Source organism: Solanum lycopersicum, chromosome 11 (assembly GCF_036512215.1).
Source record: "Solanum lycopersicum chromosome 11, SLM_r2.1".
In the NCBI taxonomy this organism is placed as follows: domain Eukaryota; kingdom Viridiplantae; phylum Streptophyta; class Magnoliopsida; order Solanales; family Solanaceae; genus Solanum; species Solanum lycopersicum.
This window is the reverse complement of record NC_090810.1, coordinates 56,372,839-56,380,096: the sequence shown is the minus strand read 5'-3', so window position 1 is coordinate 56,380,096 and position 7,258 is coordinate 56,372,839. Positions and strand designations below refer to the sequence as shown.

The 7,258-nt window shown below is 30.4% G+C and overlaps 1 long non-coding RNA gene across 1 annotated transcript; it reads right to left on the bottom strand.

The window, feature by feature from the left end:
- Positions 1-850: 850 nt before the first annotated feature.
- On the bottom strand, positions 851-5,253 carry LOC138339575 (uncharacterized). Its single transcript, XR_011212420.1, has 2 exons — positions 4,997-5,253; positions 851-1,106 (listed from the first exon to the last, which is right to left on the bottom strand). It is a non-coding gene; the product is annotated as an uncharacterized lncRNA (long non-coding RNA).
- Between the last annotated feature and the right edge of the window lie 2,005 nt (positions 5,254-7,258).

Here is a 7,258-nt window from a genome sequence, read left to right as displayed (position 1 = left end):
TATATATATATATATATATATATATATATATATATATATATATATGTATATGTATATATATATATATATATATAAGTTTTATAATTATTTATATATTATTCATAAAAAAATATCAATATTTTATTAAATTTTAATTAGCTTAAGTCTTTAACTTTATCATTTTCTTAAACCCAACACTTAAATTTCAATCCAACTATTAAAACACTAATTTTAACTTCACCAAAAAATTATTATTTAAGTGATTTTACATATCATACCTAATGAAATGTACAGTGCAGTTCTTTAGAAACAAATATACGCAGCTTTCTTCCCTTGTTAAACAATTTTCATCGCAGCTTTCTTTTTTTTAAAATAAAATAAAATTTGAAAGCAACCTCTTTCTCTCATGATCTTCTTTAGTCGTATTGGTGTTTTCTTCTTCATCTTTTTATATTATATTTTTTCTTAATTTTAGCTAAATTTAATTTAGAGAGTATGATTTTAAATGAGGTTTTATAGTCCAAGACAACTCTGCCAGTATTGATTTTTCACTACATATATAAACTGCATTCTCTTTTTTGAGATAAGTGTTCTAACAACGAAACGAGTTCTTTTAGTCCTCTTTCAGTTGTTCTATGACTAGCATTGCTTAATTTAATTCACAATAATTTTTCTATGAATTTTTTATGTACTATGAATTAGTGTCTATCGAGAGGCATATGTCCTCAACAAACTATATACTTTCTGTCACGACCCAAATCCAGACCGCGACTGGCACCCACATACCCTCCTATGTGAGCGAACCAACCAATCTAAACTTTAACATTTCAAGGTAATATCAACATAAAGTAATGCGGAAGACTTAAACTCATTAATAAAATCAATAACTATTATTATTCCCAAAATCTGGAAGTCATCATCACAAGAACATCTATAATCAAATTACTAAACTAAGAGTATTCTAAGAAGCTAAAAATACATAAGAAGCTAGTCCATGCCGGAAGTTCAAGGCATCAAGACTTGAAGAAGAAGATCCAGTCCAAGCTAGAAGCATTAGCTCACCCTGAATTTCCGATGTGGTAAGACTGGCTTGAGTTACTGTTGAGTCGAAGATGACAGCATGTTTGCTGCACTCCACAAATAAACAAGAAGAAAACAATAAAAGTAGGGGTCAGTACAAAACACGGGTACTGAGTAGATATCATCGGCCAACTCAAAATAGAAAACAGTATGTATTAAGCAATATCATAAAATCAACTAATATCCTTAGCATGCAGCATTTACAGTTACCATAACCCTTGGTTACAACACCAAGTACATCAATGAGGACTCACACCTCCTCATCATACTCATTTGGGAATTTAGTTCATTAGATTGGATATATTAACATATTTCAAGATTCATTATCTTTATTCCCCTCGTGTCGGTACGTGACACTCCGCTCCTCAATATACTATCCTGGTGTCGGAACGTGACACTCCGATCCTCATTCTATCCTGGTACCGGAACGTGGCACCCGATCCATGTTCTATCCTGGTGTCGGAACGTGACACTCCGATCCTCATATACTATTCTGGTACCGGAATGTGGCACCCGATCCATATTCTATCCTGGTGTCGGAACGTGACACCCAATCCATATTCTATCCTGGTACCGGAACGTGGCACCCGATCCATATTCTATACTGGTGTCGGAACGTGACACCCGATCCATATTCTATCCTGGTACCGGAACGTGGCACCCGATCCCCTAATCTCACTACTTTCATTCATCAAGCCTTCTTTTATACCAAGGCATCATCATTAACAAAGTAGATTAGGGTTTCTTTTCAAGATTTGGGATTCAATAGCTTCATCGTGCTTATTTATTCATAATTACATAATCACATCATTCATGCAAGCATACAATTAAGCATATAGAAGGGTTTACAATACTACTAACACATATCATTCACTATTAAGAGTTTACTACGAATAGCATGAAAACCATAACCTACCTCCACCGAAGAATTGAAATCAAGCAAGTTAATCCTCAAAGCTTGGTGCTTTCCTCTTCTCTCGATCGTTTCTCTCTCTCCCTTCTTGTTCTTTCTGTTTTCTTATTCAAACCCTCTTTCTTTTACCCTAATTAGTATATTATTAAGAATAAAAGATGGCAATAATACCCCACTAATTAACTTAATGTTACCTCTTTTAACCCCCAAGTAATTAGACTTATTAACATTAACCCACTAACTTTATAATTAAGGCAAGAATAGTCAAAAACGTCCCTTAAAACGTATCAAGAAATCCGACCCGGACTGGGATTTGCGCAACCTGTGACGGGCCGTCGTGCCTGCGACGGTCCGTCCTGCAGGTCGTCGCAAAGTTCAGAGACCCAAATTTCCACCAAGGGTCTGTGACGGTCCGTCACACCTGTGACGGTCCGTCCTGCCATTTCGTTACGAAGTTCAGAGAGTCGATTTTCAGTACCCAATTTTCAATTTTTCTAAGTGTTTTGAAACAAGACCCTGCGACGGTCCGTCGTGCCCATGACGGTCCGTCGTTGGGTCCGTCGCCTCAGCCTGTTTTTCCAGAATAAAATCTGCTGCTCAAAACGACTAAACAGGTCGTTACACTTTCAAACCAATACAACCAAAAAAAATTGAACCAAAGCGAACCAAACATACAGTTATTTTATCAAGAGAAAAGGGTCTGATATACCCCTTAACTTTGTCATTTAGAGATGATATACCCCTCATTATAAAAGTGGCTCATATATACCCCTACTTGTAAACAAATGGCCCACATATACCCTTTTCCTCTAACAGAAATGAAAAAAAAATAATTTTAATCTAAATTTTTATTTTTTTTCTAAAAAATATAATCTCATATGAGTAAATTTAATCCTTGTCAAACATATTTTTTTTGACTTTTTTTTGTTTTAATGACTAATTTATAATTATTATTTTGATAATCAAATTCATTTATGTTTCACTAATATTCTTGTAAAACTTATTATAGTTGACCAAATTTTTTCTTCGAATACGAAATTAAATTACAATACACACAAAAAAATAGATTAAATTTTTTTCTTTAAACTAAGGAATGAAAGAAAAAACAAAATAAGAATAAGAAACTAAAATAATTATAATAAAAGAAGTCAAAAAATAATTTATGTATGAAAAAGATTAAAATATACCTTGAACTTTGATAAAAGAATCATATATACCCCTAAATAAAAAAAATTTAAAAAATTAGAAGTAACAAATATAAATTTAAAACTAATTTTTTTAATTTCCATTAAATAAAGGGTATATGTGAGCCATTTTGTAACGGCAAGGGTATATGTGAGCCGTTCGTATAACGGTAAGGGCATATATGAGTCACTTTTATAACAAGGGGTATATCAGCTCTAAATGACAAAGTTGAGGGGTATATCAGACCCTTTTCCCTTTTATTAATTTGATTTGTTTGGTTTTAGCAATTTAAAAACAGATTAATTTTGGTTTGGTTTTGGTTTTACCAATAACCGATCCAAATCGAACCATGAACAAGCCTAGACTGACATTAGAGCTGTCAATATAGGCTAGCCCACCTCATCCAGGCTAATCTATAAAGGCTAGCCCACCTCATCCAGGCTAATCCATAAAGGCTAGCCCACCTCATCCAGGCTAATCCATAAAGGCTAGCCCACCTCATCCAGGCTAATCCATAAAGGCTTTGCAATTTGATGGGTCAAGCCGGGCTAACCCATTTTTATGGGAGGTCAGAAAATGATCGGCTCAACCCACAAGTGTGTAGGCTACAGGTTTTACCAGGTCAGCGCACTTTTCTTAAAATTATATTTTTTTTCTAATTTTGTAAATTAAATTATAATTTAAAAATATTGTCATAAATATCGATAAGATTACATGGGGTTAGTGTTACTACCTGTTAATCAAATACACAAATAAAATTATCGATAGAATATTTATTAAGTTTGATTTCAAGTAAAAACATAAATAGATAAATAGAAATATTAACATAATTATAATTTAAATACCTATGTAGTGATTTCCTAAAACATTTAGAAATTTTTTGTTTTATGTAGTACATTTTTTTAAAAAATAATTTGTATTTGAATTGTAATATTTCAAACTTTAAACAGATTTTGAGTGTAAACTCGTGTTATTTTTAATAAACTATCTTATTTTTATTTTTAATTATTTTTTATTTGGCCCACGGGTCGGCCCTATCCATATTTATCAAGCTCCACAAATTGACAGGCTTATTCAAATCGGGCTAAAATACTCATTTTTTAAATGGGCTTAAAATCGTAGTCCAACCTTATCAATTCACAATTTAAGTCTGGATGGACCGACGAGCCTAACTCATATTGACGGTTCTAAGTGGCATATTACAACTCAAAATTAATAATATTATATATATATATTAGTATTTAAGTTGACTGATTAAATGAAATATAAAATTTCATAATAACTTAAGGGTATAATAAGAAATAAACTTTTTTGTGTTTAAACTAGATATAAGAATAGGTGAGAAATAATGAACAAAACGTTTGATAAAAATTAATCTCTGCATTGCTAAATCCTTCATTACTAATTCATGTGTTAGTAACCGATGCATTATGCATCTTTGTAAATGTGTAAGGTCTCAAAATATAATTTTGAAAGATTCTTAAAATTTCTTAGAAGATTGTCTAAAGACCTTTTTACCTAGATAATCCATATTAAATGGAGAAATTACACAAACAAATAAACATATAATAGTTAACTAGCTAACATAGTCCCGTGCAATGGAGAACAAGGATGTAACAGTATTGCATACATTCAGAATAGGGAATAAGTTTGCATATTATTTAACTAACATGGTTGTTAATTTTGCATGTACAAATTCCATTCATTTTAACCACAATAATGAACTACCAGCACAAGCAAAAGCGATTCTACAGTTAGATAAGCAAGGAACCCCCAATATAAGAATCAAGAAATGTAAAAATACAGAGACAATGTCAATTCTCAAAGTTTGATGGTTACCTTGGACAAAGTTCTCTCTGTCTTCTCTCGCTTGCCTCTCTCCTCCTTCTCTCAATCTCGCTCCTCAACAGTAATATATATACAATTTTCTACTATATATACAAACTCAATTCACCTCTCTCCACTCTATGCCCTCTCTCTCTCGCCTTTCTCCTCCCTTTCTCAATCTCACTTTTCTCTCTTCTCTCTCTGACATGCAACTATGAATTGAATTAATTAGCAAACTATATCTATAGAGCTTAATTAAGTTATATTTAGTGGTAGTTTGTGAAATTTCTCCATATTAAATACATAGTTACCATTCATAGTAGTACTAGGGACGGCTCAATGACTTTAAAAATGAGGCATTCGCCTTAAACCCCAAATTTGAAGATCCCAATTTTTTTAGTATTAATAAATTTATCATAAGTTTGTTTTAACCAAAAAAGTTATACTATATCTTTTAATTATTTGTCTTTTGTTAGTTCATTTCGAAATATTAATAAAACATTTTGTTCGTTTTTGTCAATTTTAAAATTAACTTTCAATCTGTTGAAGATCACAAGATCAAAAAATATTTTGATATATATAAATATATATGCTTAGCTTTTTAAAAATATTACTCCCTCCCCTCTGTCTTTAATTACTTTTCTATTTTTCTTTGTATCGTTGACCCTAATTATTTGTTCATTTTGACAAATCAAAAAAAGATTATTAAAATTTATCTATTTTACCCTCAATTAATTACTTTACAAAATGTAAAACTTTTTAAAAATCTTAAATTTTTAATTCATCCACTTCAAGGATAAAATGATAAACTCGCTATATCAACAATTATTTTTGTGTCAATTTAAAAGTCAACTTTTCCTTTAATTCTTAGCAATAAATAAGAAATTAGGATTGTTTAATATTGGACATCAGGGAATAGTTGATGGCTTTCCTTTTCTTTTATTCACTCAAGAGAAACGTAACTGATATTATAGATCCACTGATTCAATAAAAGAAATAAATATAAGTATTTTCACCTCTTCTCGTTCTACAAGAAAATTTCAAAATAAATATTAAAGATTTTAATGTTAATTAAAATATTATAAATCCATTTACAATATAGCACAAGATTGTCAATAAGTTTGAATTATTCGTAATTGTCATTATAACTAGCGACCCTGTTAACGACAATATTAATGTACTAAAAATAGAATGACACAATTTGCTTAACAATATTTATTCAATGTGAAATGTTACTATACATTGTTATAAATAAAAAATTTCATGAAAAATAGTTTACTGTGTATATGAATGAGACCAAGCTAGAATTTCTTCACACGATGTTAATAGAAAATAATAGTTTTGAATTAAATTCTATCGCTATGCTTAGAATTTCACTTAAATGTATACATAAGTTATTTAAAATTCAATAACTCATACTTTTTAGATAAAAAAAAATCAAAAAGCATAAAGTTGAAATGTTAACTCGACCCCCTTCTTATGAAAAAGTCGGCACAAAATGGTCATTTATTACTCTTCCGACTAATAAAAGTAACAAACAACAACCCATGGACTAATAAAAGACTTCAATTTTTGATTAATTATATCAATATTTTCAAATTGTTTCATAAAATTCTATAATTTTTCTACAATTAAGGATACACGATTTGATATTTTCTTTAAATGATTTTGGTGAGTTCTACTATAAAGTTGATAAGTAACAAAGTTCTTCAAAAACAATTGTCAAAAATTGAGCTAATGATTTTAATTGTGAAGACTTCTCATTCAAAACATTATGTTCAACACATTAAAATCTAAAGTTTGTATACATATATTGTATATATACATATTGTATATATACATGCAAATTTATTGCATACAGTTAGTTGTTAGTTTAATTGTTGTCGAATTTGCATATATGTATTATACACACCTTTTGGTTTGTATACATATTAATATGGTGAAGTTGAATATGTTGTATGTAACAAGCTGATTTTTTATATAAATAACGTACACATCATATTAAAATGACAAGAAGATATCTTTTATACCAATCTAAAGTTAAATATGTTTACAACCCTAAATTAATCAATAAATGTATATATTTATCAAAAAGAAAAAATGGTCAAATGCCCCCTCGACGTACATTCCGATTTTCAACTACACACTTAAACTTTATCGGTGTCCTATCACCCCCTGAACTGTTCAAAATGAAATAAGCATATCCTTAAAAAGTCATAACCAGGTCTATGGCTGCTCACTCTCTCAAAGTGAGTGAGATACACTCACTTTGCC